This window comes from Tyto alba, unplaced genomic scaffold (genome assembly GCF_018691265.1).
Source record: "Tyto alba isolate M040663 unplaced genomic scaffold, T.alba_DEE_v4.0 Super-Scaffold_8, whole genome shotgun sequence".
In the NCBI taxonomy this organism is placed as follows: Eukaryota; Metazoa; Chordata; class Aves; order Strigiformes; family Tytonidae; genus Tyto; species Tyto alba.
In genome coordinates this window covers 10,608,237-10,627,080 of record NW_024881329.1, presented here as the reverse complement: position 1 = coordinate 10,627,080, position 18,844 = coordinate 10,608,237, and the positions used below count along the sequence as shown (strand labels likewise).

Here is an 18,844-nt window from a genome sequence, read left to right as displayed (position 1 = left end):
CTCTTTGCTTTCACTTAACAGGATGCCATTCACTTTTCTGCTCTGCTGAGCACCATTTCCTGACTTCACAGCCCAGGAATTAAACCCAACACACAAAGCAGCATTACCAGTAATTGTCTGCAGATTAAATTAAATGCCTGTTCTCATACAGTGTATCTGAATTGTATCAGACCCACTTCTCTGTTTACACACTTGTTCCTGTCAGCAAGAGGCAGCTACTGCAAAATGCTGCAGTTCTTAGGAGCTTGTCTCTCAGTGATTCAATGAAAGTACTAGGGATTTTGTGTGTTCAACATGATGTTAATTCTATTGTGTTTCATAATGAAAAAAACATAGCTTAGTCTGCTAGTATAACACCAATGTATTTCATTGATGTAGCTACTGTAAGTAGCTCTCATTTATGCTTCAACTTATAAATTCCCACTGTCATGGTGTTTAGAAGTTTGAAATTATGGTTTTACTTTTGTTCAAAAGTTAGAGGAATGATTCAAATTCAGATTTTTGAATAATTAGATAAATTGGTGTAAAATAATTTTGACTCATTTAAGTTGTGCCTTTTTCCTTTCACTTTTGTGCAATACATTTTCATACGCGGAGAGTATAAAGCTATTAGTTTTAGGAAGAAAACACTGACACTGAAACATCACAAAATTAAAGACTCCATCAGTTTCTGCTGAAGTGGATTTATGTATGTATTTCTTCTGATTTTATTTTCTCATGAGTGTTTCCTGTGTAACCGAATTGTGCAACTCTTCCAGAAATTCTTGACTCAGAATGTGCTGCAGCCTGCTTTTTGCTTAAAAAATTTATCTTGCTACTGATTTTCCAGCTGGTGTAGCTGATGAATAAGAGTTTGGGGCTCATCAACTTTTTAAAAATTTCATGACCTTTAATTTCTCATTAAGAGTATGCTTCATGGTTGCCACACTTATCCAATCAATCTTTCAAAGACCAGCATGTTATCACATTACTCAGTATAATCTTTGTGTAGTTTCTGTAATGATGTCATATGTGAAAGTCATCTCAAAACTTCAATTTGGTGCTGTATTCTGTAAAGATGCAAAGAGAATATGGATTTACCATCACATTTCTTCATGAAGAGGAGTCTGTTGAAAAGTTGACCCCAATTCATTCAGCCTAAATCAGATTTTACAAATGCCTTTGAACTGTGATGGTTTTATTTATGAAAAATGCCAAAGATCATTCCTTTATAAGAACAGTGTATTCTTTAGTGACCAGATAGCCTTTAGAGTGGGTTGGTTTTTAACATTAAAGTATAAATTGCTGAAAATTTTAGCATGTTCTTGTGGAAGCTAATTGAGTAGACAACACTTAGTCATTTTAAGAGTGGGTCAAGAATGAAGATACATTTTAATTGCACACTGCTTTCTAGTCAGAAAATGAGATAGAATAGACTTTTGAAAATTAAATGCGGGTTAATTGTTTTCTACTAATTTAATTTTTTTTAAAAGGAATAAGCTTTTTTATTTGCACAGAATATGATGCTCTACTTTCTGAAGGAAAAATACTTTTTTTTTGTTTTCTCTTAAAATTAGTTGAAAATATTTCATGCATATCATGCCAGGAATCTCATATACTAGCATTAGAAAGAAGACTTGCATTAAATGAAGTGTTTTATTTACTGCTGTTCAGTCATCTTCAGACCACTTTTCTGCCTTTTTTTAACTGATACCTATAGAAATGACTGGTGAGTAGGTGGGAACACAAGATCCTCTCTGAGGGCTATTGCACTTAAATATTTTGGCAGCAGGACTTTTTTTCATTCCAAAATTATAGCATGTTTTTACAAAATGGTTCTAAAGTGAGAGAACATCAATGTATCCTTTCCTGAACAAAGTGCCAAGGTCTACCAGATGAGTACCAACACACTTTAAAGTCATGGCTTTGTCAGAATTTGGAGGGGAATATTGCATTACAGCACTGGAATTCTCCATGAGCACAATGTATTTTTATCAGCCACACAGGAAGGACTTCAAGAAACAAAAGGAAAATATGAAGACTGTATTTCTACCAGGACTATGACATCAAAGTACTTTCTTAGGAAAAACCTGAGGACATACGTCCTGTGTCTGCAGAACCAGCTGCATAGCCTCCTTCTAGCACATCATTTGTATTTACTCAGCCTGGCTTTGCCAAAGGTATCGAGTTAAGAAGCTGAAAGTACCACCAAATTGAGAACCCACGAGAACTGTGTTGTTACCTTAAGTGCCATGCTGTCTGGGCAGCATGTACACGATCATACATCTCATTCCACACTAGACTTCACTTAATTGCCTTCTTTTTTTTTTTTTTTTTTTTTTTAATGTATTGCTAACATGGTAGATTTACTTCTTCCTACCCAGTCTCAGTCTGATTCAGCCTTTGTTCTCCATTCACATGACCAGAAGTCTCACCCAGGACCTTATCATTTTATGTCTTAACAACTCCAGTCATCTTCATTCTAGTCTCAACAAATACTGGCTTGCAACATTTGTATCTTTTCAAATATTCTTGTTATTTTGAGGTTCCATTGTTCCCTCCCTTGTACTGTGGGATTATTTGCTTTAACTTTTTAGACTGCACTTTACCATCTCTTACATACTTGAACTGCTGACTGTATGGCATCTGCAGTGCCAGCCTTTATTGTCCTTCTAAGTGTTTCCAACAAGTATCTTTAAATTTCCCTCTATGCTATTTAATGAATGGTACTAACAAAGAATCCTCAGTGCCATCTCAGTGTCCTTTCATTCCTTCCTAACTGGGACCTCTACATTCTACTGCAGTTTGACTATGTAATAATAGTACTAACCTATCATAATACTTTACAAACTATGTGGGATTTCTTGGCTACTACCAAGTGAAGCTCTGGGACTAGATTTGACCAATAAAGTCAGCATGGCTCTTATGAAATACACTGCAGTCTTATGCCTTAAGTACAACTTATATATTACAATATTATTTGTATCAAAGCTTACCAAGAAAATGTAACTGAATGCTTCATCCACATCAGTCCATCTAATGTACTTTTATTGACAGCAAGTTGATAGTAAGAATGTATTTGATATTTTTTTGTGTGCATTAAGAATAGCGAGTATGTTTTTTCAGATATGGCTATGGTCTTTTTTCATATGCATGCCAGCATGGCATGAGCATCTAATTGCTATTTAGATACCTCAGGCTAACATTAGATTCCTTTGAGATCCTCAAAACTGCTGCTTACTAACAGCTGAAAAACAACAGACACACAAATTCCCTGAATATTATCTATTGTGGATGCCAATTTAGCTGAAAAGTTTGCCATGCACGATCAGCTCCTGTGCACCATGCCGACGTGCTGCTTGGCAGCTAAGCCCCTTCCTGGTTTTAACACAGTGTTCACGTCTCCTCTCCTGGTAGAGTTGTCTCTGCCAGCACAATGGATGGTGACTGCTGAGGCTGACATGCTGCATGCTCCCCTTGCTCTGGTTGGGTTTTGCTTTGAGTTTTATTACTGTGGGGAAAAGGTTGACTTAGCTCAGGTTCCTGGTGCCAAGAGAGGATTTGTACTTCAGACACAGTAAACTAGGCATGGAGCTGGATATGAACTGTCAACTTATCTTCTGTATTTTTCCTAATGACTGGCATAGGTAGCTTCTTCACTTTCTGTCCTTGATGATCTCTTTGTAAGATGCTTCGCTTTGCCCAGGCATTTTGTATAGCTCCTTGGTGCCTGTCTCAGAGTGCTGATTTCTGCTACATTGCAGAACAATTACAATTAGGCACTTCAGTGTTGAATAGAAGAATGCTGAAGCCCTTTTGTGCATTCTGGCATAAATCTCTTCTGAAAATGAGAATTAGGGTAAGATTTACAAGGATCTAGAGGTGTCTACTGATGAAGATAGTCAACTAATGGTATTTCCAAAGACGTATAAGCAGATTACATTGTTTTAGTATAATTTGATAGTTTCATAATTTTCTAAGTCCCTCTGCCTGATTTCCGTCTGCCTGTGAAATCCCACAGTTTTATAAAAGGCAAAATTTTGGGGTGATGATCAAGTTGAAGGGAAATTTATCTACATTTATCTACTTATGTGTCACAGTGGCTTTGAAGTACTTCATTACATGTTCATTAGTTCATGTTACAGTTGATACCAAGTTAATCCTATTAGTGTTTAGTCTGTTACACAGCTTTGGAATTGATAATATGTGAGGCTTCTGGAAGGAAGTAGTTTATAGCCTTAGATTGCTCTGAAAGACTTATTATCTTTGTTCCAAGCTGGGATAAGGAAACCATGGGCAAATGCTCTTGGGGATCATGAAGGAGATTACATTATTACAGAAAACAATATTTTTGTTAGAATCAAATGTACTATAAGCTACGACAAAATAATAGTGTATTGAGCTACTGTAAGTAAATTTCCCAAATAGGGCAATGGCAACTTCATAAGTACTTATTTCTCTTTCTAATCAATGTTAGCATGATCCAAGAAACTATTTCCCAGATTCTGTAATCTTAGCTTTCACTTCTGATTTAATTTTGCATAGCAATTTGTACTGAACTTCTCTTAGGCAATTTATTTGATATTTCTATTTAGCCTGGACAGGATAATAATAGAAATTAAGTTTAGAATATCATGGTTAATCATTGATGTGGCAGAGGGTAATAAAAAGTTGAATTTTTAAGTCAGCAAATTTTAATGTGTTTCATTTGCAAATGTATAACATTTATATGTCAGTGATCTCTGATAACTTTTAATTGTGAAAATGCCAATAGGAAAATCATCTGAATTTTAAATATGCAGATAGTTATTGGGCCAAGAATTAAAGTGGGTTTGTATGAAAAGTAGAAAGTAAGGAAAACATGTCAATATAAAATGGTGGGATAAAGGCTGTCTGTAAACATTCCCATGTCTATAATCATTAAAAAATGCGGTCTGTGAATGTCTTCAAAATTTTTATTGTATTCTGAGACTATGCAAAACTACATTAGAATGTGTTTAGGTGTAGATTTGGCATATTTAAAGAAACATTCCTTAAAGAATATTTGGGATTAATAAATACAGTTGAAGACAACATGGTATATGCAAGAGGGATGTTTTGTGAAATGGACCTTTATTAATCTTGATCACTGCAAAATAAAAATCCAATTAAGGCATTGAAAAGATAAAGACAGACCATCTGTGAAGGAATTTGCCACAGATCTAATGGTTAGCTAATTTTTCAGATAAAGCGGGTACTGTACTTTGCAGGGGATAAAGTAGAGAAGTTAGAAATCATTTTAGGTTGTCGTGTCAAAGGTTTTTTGCTGGGAATATGAACAAATTGGATAAAAGTAGTGGAAACTATGGTCAGTTAAACACAAGGTTATAAACATATTAATTCTTTCTAGATGGTAACATTGCATTCCACTATGTTTCTGAAAATGCTTGAAGAAATGTTATGGGAAATGTATTTCTTACCCTGAGACATCTCATCTGATTTCTAAAAGCCAGCAGTGACCACATGCACTAAACTTCATTTTGTTCCAGAGGTTATATTAGTGTGCACGGGATAATGAGTTTCATGTAATGGAGTAGAAGTAGCTTCTGTATTGCTTAACTGAAGACTGTTTTGCACAAAGAAACTGATTCTTGTTTGATTCTGTACTAATGGAGGAAGATAAAGTCTGTTTTGTTCATTTTTCTACAGGTCAGTTTTCAGGTCCTTGTTAACAAATTCCTTAACAAAGGAAAAATGTTCTATATGTATAACTTCATAGAGAGCTAATGAGAAAGCAAGGTTAAACAGTGATTAGAGTGCTTCACATTACCTACTCAAGGTTGGTATAATACTATATCATCATGCCCTGTTTTGTTGCTCTGGCTACACAGATGAGGTTGCTGAGAAAAACTGATACATGTTTAGAGTTTAGCCTAGTTTAGATGAAGGTAATAGTATGGTACTGCAGGTGCATTGTTGACTGCTGAAATTTGCCTGTGCAGATTGACAAGTTATGTAAATGAGAGATTGATTTCTAGATTAAAAACTTCCAAAAATGTCCTATTAGTAAAGGTAGATTTTCTCATTAAAGTACCTATCAAAGAATCATTGATCTTTTGCAATGCAGACCTAATTTATTCAATAGCCAGCTATCTAATATTCAGTAAGTATGCTTCAAAGTCAAAACACTACTTAAATACTATTTAAACCCCTAAGTAGTGGAGAGTAATCTACATAGAAATCTTTAATTCTGTGTACTTTGCATAAGCAACTCTCCTGAAATGTTATTTAGCTCTTGTCTGTCTGGAGGTGATCAGGAAAATTAAAGGTATTAGGACTATGTGTGTGATTGAAGAATTTTAAATCCCACCTCTTACTTGCCTTATATCCCCTTCTCTTCAGTAAGCTTTACTAAAGATCTTTAGCTGCTTAGTTTACATTAATATTGTATATTTCTATAGTGAAGATCTTACTGTGTAGTTATATATTCTCTAATTAAGATAAAAGGAATTAAAAAGAGCAAGTAGAAGGACCCTGTCATGGGATATAGGATGATCAAATATATTCTACAAGGAACTTAAGTATGATAATAAACACTGAGATATATGTTTATTCTCTGGATATAAAATCAGTGCCCTTCTGACCACATCATTCTACTTTTTAATAATTTCAAGCCTACATATATCATATTTTTGTATTTCTGTAGTGGTAATACTATTTCAAGGATGGCTCTAAATATGTCCCAGTCTTTGTAACTGGCTTGTTTATTTTAGCTAAGCTTTTTAGGTACAGTTACATATGTTTCGTGTGATAGCCAAAACTAAAGGTGCCACCTGCCATGGCAGGACTCATAACTAATCCAGTATTTGCTTGTCAAGTGAAAAAATTTAGTCTTACTGTAAAGTAAGCTGCTTAAGTACTTTATTGCATCCATCTGCTCTTTTTTTATTCTTTTCTTTTCAAAATACAGGCACATCCAGACCACAGCTACTATTGATCCTGTCAGCTATTGTTTGTGTTTAACAGAGAGGTATGTTGCATGAATAACACTTGAAGCTTGATTTCATTGGCCATTATTTTAGTATGGTTTGTTTTGTTTTGAGGTTCTCTTACCTTCTTGATACGATGGGAGTAATTTTACAACAACCTATTGCAGTGTCTCAGCCTGAGTTAGTGAAATCAAGAGGCAGTACAGGAGACTCATTCATTCAGATAAAGCTTGCAGAACTAGTCTCTGAAGGTTTTCCCCTCCCAGATGTTTTGCTTGAAGCTTTTTTTAGGTATAAAGCCTCAGTTCTGACCTTTGTGAAGAAATAATGAATGGTAGACAGTAAAAGGCCAAATGCCAACCATATTTGTTACCTTTTGCAATACTGCTTAAGTAAATTAAGTTTGCGAGAGCCCTAAAACAGCACTTAATCCAGAGGTGGCTATATACAGAAATTGCGCCATCTTTAATAGCAATTTTGGTTTGTGGTTGGCTGATCTATGAGCGACTGCAGTCAAACTGAATCCAGAAGTGTTATTGTGGATTAGGTTAATGTCACTAAGGTCAGAGGCTGGACCTGAATTATATACATGCATGTATGTCTCTTCTTTGCACAACTCAGTCCAAAACGTCTTTTACATTTTTCCTATATAAAAGTCTGCCCTAATATACTCACCTGTCTTCTGTCTTTTTCCAGTCCTCAGTGATGATAAGAACTATGTAGATTTTAATACACACTGTGTAATACACACAGTATTTGTTCTATTCTTAACATGCTTTTTTTATTTTATATTAAGCTTTTTGGCCTCTATCTACCAAACCACTTACAGGATCCCATAATACAAAAGCAGTGGACACTTTGTTGTCATTTAAGTAGTGTCATACTGGATCTGTGTAAAATTAAAACTCCCCAAAAAATTTATGTGCCTACATAGTTTTGAATAACCCGATTAATCTTTTTGTTTGGGAACAATTTTCTTAGACACAACAAGTTAGATATATTTTTCAGTTTGGACACAAGTTCTTGGTCATTGAAGAGAAAATGAAAGGGATTTACCCATAACTGGCCCTAGCAAAAGAGAACTCAAAATACAGACACTACATTTCTGCACTAATAGAAACTGGTGTAAGATTTGGTCTGTCTTATTATAGAAACCTCTCGTATATTTTGTGCTGGTCTCAAAGATGCCTAGCTCAAAATTGATGTCAGTAAGCCTACTGGTATTTTACAAGCAAGATGATCCCTACCAATTTCAGATAATGCGCTTAAATCTATATTCCCAAAGAAAGACTTGTTTTTTAATAGTAGTAATCCTTTAATTGACTGGGTGTGGGAACACCACAGGGCCTCTTATGGGTTCCTGGTGAGAGGCTTTCTGTGTATAATCTGTTGCAGATGTTAAAAAAAAAATGGTTATAAAGCTCAGTAAGTTTTTAATCTTTTCTTTGAATATTTATAAAGCTATTATGTTCAATACATTTAACGATACAAACGCACTTTATGCAATAGATACTGAGATGTAGAGTAAGTACTGGATGAAATAAAAGAGTTAAACAGAAGCTAGCAGAAGATTTTGTCCATTGGAAGAAACAGTGCTTTGGAAATATATGTAAAGAAAATATAAATTATTTTGGAAAGAGGAATAGAAGATAAGAATATAGGCTTCTTAATTTTTATTCCCATTTGTCACCTAAGAACTTCAGAGAAAGTGTAAAGCTGGTGTGTTTATGTGGTTTTTAGACCCTGATAATGTGTTCTTTCACTGGGCTCTAAACTAGTTTCATGTGTCCTGCAAACAAGTGTGACATATTTGTAATATTAAAATATTTACTAATAATATTCTTTGCTATGCTGTCTTTTTGAGCACCTTAGATTTAAAGTAGTCTAGGAGTAACTAGCAACATTTTTTGACACAAAGCAGGTTGAACCAACAGAAGAATAAAATTATCCTGGCTATGAAGAACTGGAAATATTATATTAGTTTGGGAAAACTTATGCAGTATCTGCCTAGTTGTGATCATAACACAGTACATAAAAATGCACTGATTTGTACCTTATTTAGGAAAAAAGTACACTAAAAAGCTTCCTTAGAACTTTTTTGCAATGTAAGATATCTTCATGTAGTAAATTATTCTTTCTTCATACTCCTGGAGTTTTAAAGTTCATTTTACTAGACAGTTGTTTCTTTCAACTGGAACTTCCACAGTAAGTTTGTAGTAGGACTAGCTAGAGGTGATTTTTAAACTGAAAAGTACTTTAAACACAGAAAAGATTATTAGTAGATTAGGGCAAACATTTAAGAAGAAGAACTACCACCAAATTTTAGTTTTAGTTACTTTCTGTAACTAAAATTCTGCATTTGAGGCTAACTTTTGCATTGTAGAAAAATTAAGTAAAAATACTGGTATATCTTCCTCTCTGTTGATCTTTTCAAATATTAAGTAAATACAATATAGTAGTTTCTCTGAATATAAATCAAGAGAGGGTATATATATATTCAAGAGCAGCAAACTTTTGCTCCTTACCTCTTCCCTCCCTATTCCTTTTCACTCACTTAGGCCTTTTTTTTTCCTAAGTCTCACAATTCTGTATATTAATTTTTTTTTTTTTTCATTTGTCCCACTGTAACAACTATTTTTCCCTTCCAGAGCAAGGAATCATAAAGAATGGCGTAAAGTCCTAGCTACTGTGGATAGCTGGCTAGATCATTAAATGATTAAATTCCTAAAATACCTTTTAACAACTGAAATCTTTAACACAAATAATAATTTTAAATTTCTTTGCAGTTTTTTCTTGTGATATTTGATGATCTTTTTGTCAAGTACTATATATAATTTTGTTCTAACACTCTTTTTCTGGAATTGGAGATTACTTCACTGTTTAACATTCCCTATCTCTTCAAGATACTTCTGCCAAGATGAGATATTTTAAGAGAGAATACGATTTCATCCTCAGTTTTATATACAATACAATTGCAAGTGGACAGGAGTTTTATAGTGTAATAAATATGTGAGAGTTGCACATATTTTAAAAACTATTGCTTTTATAGGAATATACTATGTTTAAAGTTTGATTTGGGGAAGTAATGTCAAAGAACTAGCAGGAGAAGCCTCGTATGAATGTTATGTGCCTCTTAATTCAATTTCAAACAAAATTACTTCCTAGCTATCACTGAGGTTGGTGTTAGCAAAGACTAACAGCTTGCCATGATGGAAGAAAAGATAAAATACAATTTATTGCACTGTGCCAATATTCAGTGCTGTAGCAAGCATCTGAAAGGCATTGAAAGCTGTCCAGCACAGCATTCTGTTTGCAAAATAACTGAAAAATCTGACAGGCAGTAATTTGAATCCTGCTTGAGGCTATATTAATGACTTCCTAATTCTTCTAAAAATTATTAAAGATAACACTAAACACATTTTTAATATGCTAAATGCCTAATTACAGTTTTATTAAAACTAGCACTGGAAGTAGAAGTTCACTGATGACGTTCAGTGACATAACTGACAGTGATTAGGAATTTCATGATATATTCTTTCCTTTCACATTTTTGAGACGTTTTATCTGAAGTGAGTCTGAATTTGTTTAATCAGAAGACCAGGAGTAGGGTTTTTTTCTGCTGCTCAGTGAACATAAAATCCGTAGACTTCCTTGTTCAGCTTCCTGATTGGTGGAATGGGAATAATACCACGCTGGAAAGTTTTTTTAGAATTTAAGTTTTTGAGAAGCTTTGGAGATTAAGCACAAAGTATTATTATTCATTGGTTTTGAAAACTAATCCATGAGCAAAAAAGAGGAGTAAGACATGCCTGAGGGAGAAAATGCTTCTGTCAGGTGTACACATGGTACAAACTGCTCTTTATCTACAGACATGGGGCATAATTCTTGATTGTGTTACAGAGTGCAGGATTTCAGAGTTACAAGTGCAGTATTTTGGTATTTGAAGCCTGGGGTAAATGAAGTCCAGTGTAGTGACTGTGGGGGTTTTTTGTTTGTTTTTTTTTTGTTTGTTTGTTTGGGCTTTTTTTTTTTTTTTTTTTTTTAAATTTCCTGAGTGTCTATCACAGAAGTAAAACAAAGCATAGTGGATCTTAAATTTTTATCTCTTATGTTTCTGTCCTCCAGACTGATGTTTGTCTCATAGAGATTTATCTGAACTGGATATACAACTCTTAAGATGTTGGGCATAGCCCTTCCAAGTTCTCATGTCCCTCAAGTTATACTCTGAGAGCAGCTATTCAGTTGCACGCTGTCAGCGTACTGACAGACTCTGACTGCCCTAACCAACCAGTAACACCTATCTCTGCAATTTTCTTCTGCAACCTCTTTCCACCACCCCAGGCATCCCATGACTGTGTTTGAAGTCAGCTCTGGTGCGGCATAGCTATGTAAGTCTTCATCAGACTGCTGTGAAACGGTCAAGTTGTGAGAAAGAGCTGTGAGAACTGGAAGCAACTAAATGGTGAGAAAGAGCTGTGAGAAGCCTCACCTGGGTCTTCCAACCTTACACCTCCGCCGGCTAACTCAGGAGCTGCGTTTAAACTCAGGGCCTTGGCTTCCTGGCTTGGCCTGGCACCTGCCTCATAGCTGCAGACTTGTCTGGCAATCTTGACTCTTGCCTGATTCTGTTACCATCACTGGACCTGCTTTGCTGTTCTTGTTTGAGCAGGGGGGACTATGTACCATGTCAGTGAGGTCACTGCCCTGCGTGCTGTGCTATCACCCTCGATGCCTGGCTTGCCTGTCCCCATAGAGCAAGGACAACTGGAAATGTGAGATCATCAGGCAGTATTTATTTTGGAGCTGAGAAAATACTGGAAATATTTCTGACTGCTTATATCTTTAAACCACCTTGTTTATTTAGGTAGCATGCTAGTTTGCCTACTGTTCTATATGCTGCTTAGGAAGAGCCATAAACTTCAACATATTCTACTTCTTTCTAATCATGGAGGAAGAGACAGTTCTGTTCTTCTGCATTTTTGTAAACTGACAAATATGCGAATAGTTAGATGGGCCTGGATGCTTTTGTAATTTAAGTAGAAGCCCATCTGAAACACAAGTAGACATAGAAAAGAAAAGCATAAAGCCAAAGATATGTTCTGCCATAAGTTATATAGAAAAAGACTAATTTTAGGTAGAGAGTAGCCATTCCCCTTCTGTGCTGCCTTAGTGAAATGATCTCAGAAGTCTAAGTGAACAGGAACTACTAGTCTGGATATTTTTCATTCCTATTGACTGATTTTTAGGGAAATTCCATATAAATCAGCATTTTAATTAAAATGTTAAAGTAAATATTTCTAATATACGTATGGCTGATTTAATATAGATTTATATCTTGTGCATGTATTTTCAGATTAATCATAAATTTATTTTCTGAAAATTGGAATTCTGCATGTTGAAACATGAACTTCTGTCTGAGTGCCAGAAAAGTGAATTTTTGAACTATGCTGTTTGTAGCTGTCAGAGAAGCAAAGTAACAATTTAGACAGATGCATGTTTATGAATGTACATATTGCTTTGAGGAAATGCCTGTATTACTTTCAAATTGTTTGTGAAATATTTCTGTGATTGGTACTGTGGTTCTGCCCTTAGATACTCAGTTCTTCTGGTCGTGTTTTATTATTAAACACTGGAACTTACAATAATTAGCCGGACCAATAGTAAAGGTAATTTCATTTTACTGGATGTTTCATTTTGCTCTGTTTAACTTCAGATGAAGTAATGTGGTAGCATGGATTCATTTCACAAGCCAGGGTCTAGTTTAACTATTACATTGGTGTTTGTCAGTCTCGAAAAAAGGAAAAGAGAATGCCCATGTTTAACAGAAAAAGGCTGTATGTTATCTTACATGTCTCTAAACAAAGCATTATTTGTCCTCTTTCCAAATTTTTGCCTTTATTTTGTTTTGTCTTGTTAATGACTCCAGTTGTACTTTTGCATTTGATCAATCAACACAAGATCTCCTTCTTCATTATGCATAGAATTTTCTCTTCCCCACTAATTTAGTGAACCACTGCTTCTCTGCAGTCTCAGTAGCTGTCCTTACTCTCACCAGCATTGCACACTCACCACCTCTTTAAATCCTTTACCTCCTCCACACTATCAATATCTGATGGTTTTTCTGTTGCTCAGCCTTTTCTGCTGAATAGTCTACTGCTTTCAGACTTAACTCTACTGACTGTGACTCTTTGACTAACTGCCCTGCTAGGCCTTCAGCTCTAGTTTTCTTCCTGGCTCCCAGTCCCACTACAGCTCCTGCTTCAGATGGTGAGAAAGACCTCAATTTGTGCTCTTGGGTATAATTACTGTTATGCAGGCCTTGCAATAAAAAGAGCAGATAGCTGCTATGTTGTGGCTTACTTGTATGCATATACCTTTTGCAGTACTTCTGTGAGTCATGGTCTTGTTCTGCGATAAGTTCCCAGTGAACCATACCTTTTCATTTTATAATTGTGTGGCAGCCCAGATTCTATTTCAGAAAAGCAACTTTTTTAAAGCCCCTCTGTCAATGCAGTATGTTGATTTCAGATTGCAATTTTCACATAAACTTCTTTAACTACCAGCTCTGCAAACTTGTTCTGATCACTTGGAGTCATGGTTGTGAAGCCTTTGGTAGTAAAGATAAACCAGGCAGAATGTAGGTGCCAGTTGCAGAAATTGCTTCACACTGCTTACAGACTTGGGACACTAATTAACAGTTCTGTTAATGATAAATGAGACAAAGGAGCCATCTGAATAGATAAGACTAAATGCATGGAGAACAGAAGTTTATGGTAGGAATGTACTATTTTTATAGATACACTTCTCTGACGACATTTCCATCTTAGTTGTACGAGTTTAATTAAGAATGAGAAATATTCCAGATTAAAATATGCCTGACAGAAAATGTGTAGGGAGAACCTTACAAAGGGAGAAGGCAGAAGAAAAGCAGAGCAAGGGTACAGGTATTCCCTAGAGATGTTTTTTTGTACTCACAGCATGAGTCAATACCAACAGGGGCCTGAGTTCTCCTGAATCCCTACATTCCTGGGAATTCCACTACTTGCGTGTGTGGGCAGCAGCAAGTAAGAAGACATTTTCCTGTTGAAGAAGAGGAGAGAAAAAATCTGCTGGGCTTTACTCAGAGCCACATTAAAAGAAGGAGAGCTTGCTTCCTCGTGACATTACTTGTCACTGCCTAAGCATGTTATCCTCAGTATATGCTAAATCATTTGCTTTCCATGCGTCATGGCTTTGGAGCATGGGAAATAATATAAAAACTGGTATTACTGTCTTGATGTATGAGGAGAGTTTCTGACTATTAACTAAACTGGCGCGGATTTATTTTTCTAGCAGAGAGCATCACTGTGCTCTAAAAGGAGTTAGGAAAAAATAGGATCACAGTTTATTTTTCTCACTAGTTTGTAATAGGTGACGTAGCTTAGCTGCTGGCATTTCATTAGAAAAGTGTATTTTGGCAGAAGCTTTTGTGTCTTATACAGACTGTGCCGTATGGGATTCCAGCTACAGCGACTTTGGAAAATACCCATAGGTCTTACATATCAACAGACTATTGACACATTTTATACCTGTCAGTGTGCTCAGAAATCAAGTATGATATTTCCCCAAACATTTCTAGACTGCTGAAGAAGTTTAATGCCCATCTGAAAAAACATCGAAGATGTTTCAGATAAACCTACTGTTTACATCACAGCTGGTTGGAGAAGGATCCCTGTACATCTACCATCTGCCGAAGAGGATAATGTGTTTTGTAAGTGGCATTTCATATTGTAGGCAGCAAACCATGCGGGTAGGGCAGGAAACAGGAACAGGACTCATGGTCTGATCCTGACTCTGATGGTGTTTTGTGCAACCCTGGGAAAATGGCTGTCTGGCATACTGGCTTCTTACATTGTGTCATCAGAACCGTTTTGTACTCTTTTGTCATTTTCTGATGGAAAAAAAAAAAAAAAAGGTATGTGTCTTTATTTAAAACATGTTGTAATGAAAAGTTACCTATGAACTAAAATAATTAACGGTCTTGTAGAAAAATTAAGCTGCATCTTTGAAACTTCAAAATAAAGTGAGCCTCAATTATGATAAGGAAAGGAGGGGATCTTGATGGTATTCCTGCTTATCTTTTAGTTCCTATCATAATTAACAACAAAGCTGATTGTGATCCTCTGCCTGCTTTTACAGTCAGGCAGTATCACTGAACTCTACAAGCTAGCAGAAGGCAAAACAGAACTTTGGTCACTGCCTTCTAAGTGGACTCTCCAGTAACCGTTTTAACAGTCCTTCTTCCCTCAAACATCAACACTTTCCCACAGAAATTTGCAGAGAGCAGAGAGTTGCTTTACACTAGTTAGTATTTAGACTGCAGTTCAAGGCTTTGAGATTTTTCATCTAGCACTGATGATATCTTTTTGTAGCTCATTAAGCTCTGTAACCGAAATGAAAGATGCCAAAGGAGTTGCCTGTGAAGCAAATGCACGCTCGCTTCTTGCTGTGGTGCTATGATGCACTTAATGCTGTGTGGCTATCCTGGATGATAACATATTTGGCAGCGAGAAGAAAATATCTCTGTGGAGATAGCAGAAAGAGTTTTTTTTAGTGTGAACTCATGTCACCCTTCTTTTTGTAGCTTATTGTCTGTTGATGAATTTTAAAAAAGCCCTTAAGGATTTGGCACAGAATAAAAGCATTATGCTAGCTTCTCAAGACAGACTATCCCTTCACCATACTGCACACCCAAACCTGGATTGTGTTACTTGTTTTTTAATCAACTGGACCAAAGAATAAACTTGCATAAGGAGGAGCAAACTGGAAATTGTTAGTACCATTCTGAGAGTCACTTTTTTCTGGCATTCTGATTTAAGATATTTCTGTAAATCTCTCCCCACCCATTACAGGTAACTAAGATTTTTGTAATTGGTGCCACAAGCAGCTTAAGTGGTTATCCAGTATTGTAGTACCTCATGCAGACTGATCTTCAGAAGCAATCAGTTTGTTCTGGTAGAATTAGACATACTTATGATGAGTAGGATGCAGGCTGGATGTACCTACTAATTTCGGTCTCAGCATTGGTGAAGTTTTACTGTCAAACTGACAGTGCTCTGCCACTTCTCCATGTATTGTGTTTAATAAGTACATAATCTGTACAAAGGGGTACTGTTATTTGAAAATCAGAAGTTGATCTATATTATTAACTTATAAGAGAAAATTTTGCATCTATTTTTCATCTGTGTTTTAAATTCTGATACAGCAAAGGCTGTTTCCCTTCAGTATATAATCCTGCAAGTAGCTAAGACCTGCCTTATTTGCTTTTCCACAGCCAGTAATTTTAATGTTGCTAATTATGCTCCATTTTTATTAGAAAACCTAGTGTAACTGATCTTCGCTAACCATTTAACAACCACAGCAGATTTACAGTAGCTATCATTTTGACAGTGGTATTGATACATCTTTGTGGTTTTATCATACATTAAATCCTTGATAGCTGTTTTTGATAGTTCTGGCATAGAATATTATGTGGTAGAGAGGGATAAGAACACCTGGACCAAGGAGGATGACCAAGAAATGGAATTCCTACTTCAAACAGACACCTCACACTGTACAGGCTTTAACACTGCTATTAAAAAACACTTTCTATCTTTAGTACAGACAATGCAGTAACCAGACAACTCAACAGCACCATTTCTACTGTTCTTTCCAATTTTCCCTCCCAGCTTTGGGCCCTTATGCCTCCCTGGCAGATGTCAGGGAAAGCCTCTCTCTTGTTCTCACAGCTGAGGCTGATAATTACAACTGATATTCAATGCAAAGCAGGTGGGCATCCGGGGGAAACTTCTCCTCCTTCAGCCCAGGTGGACATTTGGGCTTGTGTCTTTCTATGAAGTGGCTGACTTCCAGTGTTAGCTGTGCTAGAAACATAGACATTTGTTGGACTTTACAGAGAGGGCATCAGAGCAGAGCTCTTTAGGGGAGGACAGATAGACTGTGCTCTTGCCCTTTTCTTTAGTTAGTAGGTAGAGAATGCACCTGGAAACAACTAAAAGTGGTAAGATTTTACTTTTTCTAAGTATGAGTTAATAAATGGATAGTTTTGGTATTTTAAGTACTCTTCAGGGTTGTTTAATGTTCTCAGTTCTGTCTGCCTTTGAGAAGACCTGAAGGTATTCAATATCTCTGGGAAGTGCTGAGGTATTTTAGAGCTAGTTTTAATACCTTTGACAGTATATTTCACTCTCCTCTGTTAAAATGGCCTTCTAATTGCTATAGATTACAAGCCCAGACATGTTGCTGTGTTAACTGTCAATGGATAGGTTGGTATCTTCAGGCCTATCTCTATTAGATACTCTTTGGAATAATTACTTGCACTATGTTAAAATAGAGAAAGGGCCAGAAAATGAATCAGTTTGTGAGAGACCAATAGCTGATCTGTAGCAGAACTGTGAATGTTCAGGTTTTTAGAACAACCTCTCGGCTCATTAGAGAGTTCAAAATAAATTCTAAAAGCTGCTGTGCAGGAAGCAGTAGTGCTAAAAAGTTTATATAGGGCAACAAGTCCTGATTTTTGTTTCAGAAATTTCTGCAGGGTTTTGTTCCTGTGTCACTGAAGTATAAATTTCTGGAAGCTTTACTTGCTTAGATTGTTATACCACTTCAATTTCAATCTTTCCATGTGTGCGATAACTTACTGTTAGCATTTTTGAAGTTTCTCTTTAGTAGTGGTATCTAGAATCTGGGGACCATTTTGTGTTGGTGTTATAGCTTTGTTTCATAACCAATAGCCTTACTGTTAGGTTTTGAAGACAATACTATTTTCTGGAGGACTGACTTCCTCTTTTACCGCATCCACATAAAGCTCTCTACTTTAATTTTTTGCATCCTTTGGATTTAGAGACCTACTTGTGACTGGGAAGGCCTGAATTCCCAGTTTACTTGATCTTGTTCTAAAGTAGTGCAGGGGTTATGCTGGTGAAAAAACTGCAGTGATCTGCCTGTGATTCAAATCTAGGTTGTGTGATCTATAACTGGTATCTGGTTTTGTGGAAGGGGAAAGAAGGGAAAAGTTGAAACTCGGAGGGCTGTCTGGGTTTGCCTTCATCTGACTAAAACAATTAATGTATTTTGATTCATTATTACTTCTTGAGCAATATTATGTCTCCAAACTTCTTTCAAGCGCAGTAAGATTCTCCAGTATGAACAAGCTCTGGGAAAACTTTTCCAGTAATCTTTGCTACAGGACTTGACCAATGGTGAAGTTTACCAAATCACCAATACTCTTCTAATCCTCTTGGAACATGACAATTATCACTTTTAACATCACATAAAAGTTGAGTATGGTCTCAAGGGTTTATCATCTCTCCCTCCTCCTCTTCCCTGTTTGAGTAGGAGAGGAGCAAAGAAAATTGCCATTAGCTATTGAGGAGGAGGAATAAAGTGTAATTCCTGCTCTTGATCTTGGAGCAGCTGCTGGTAGCAGAGAGTGGAAAAAAAAAGGTGGTGGCTCTGGGGCTGGGCTGGCTGCTGTTTCCCAGGAGAGCAAAACTTTGTGTATTCCATGGGATGCACACCAATATTATGTTTATCCAGTTCTCTCATGTCACTTGAAACTGGAGAAGTCTACAGAATATCTCAAATCCCTGACATTTAAAAAGCCAAAACAAGACCCCAAGCCGATTTTCCTTGAAACTCCATCCATAATGAATTGTGTTATGTTTTGTTGTGTGTGGCTTTGTTGGTGTTTTCTTTAAGGGGCAGTAAAGCTATAAAATTTTTCTCCTACTTCACATTTTTTGTGTGATAGGATTTAACATGAAATTCTGGTTTGTTTTACCCTTTGATAGCCCGTCTGAATGATTTATAAAAACTTTTACAGAGGCACCACCATATTTGATGCTTTGTTAGGAAGC

The 18,844-nt window shown here is 36.2% G+C and overlaps 1 long non-coding RNA gene across 1 annotated transcript in view; it reads left to right on the top strand.

Annotated features, from left to right (window-relative positions):
• The first annotated feature begins 5,718 nt into the window (after positions 1 to 5,718).
• The window catches only part of LOC122152496, a 118,180-nt gene continuing 105,054 nt past the window's right edge, over positions 5,719 to 18,844 (top strand). Inside the window, exons 1-2 of the long non-coding RNA XR_006164632.1 lie at positions 5,719 to 5,797; positions 6,929 to 6,988. This is a non-coding gene — a long non-coding RNA (uncharacterized LOC122152496). The remainder of the gene's footprint in view (positions 5,798 to 6,928; positions 6,989 to 18,844) is intronic.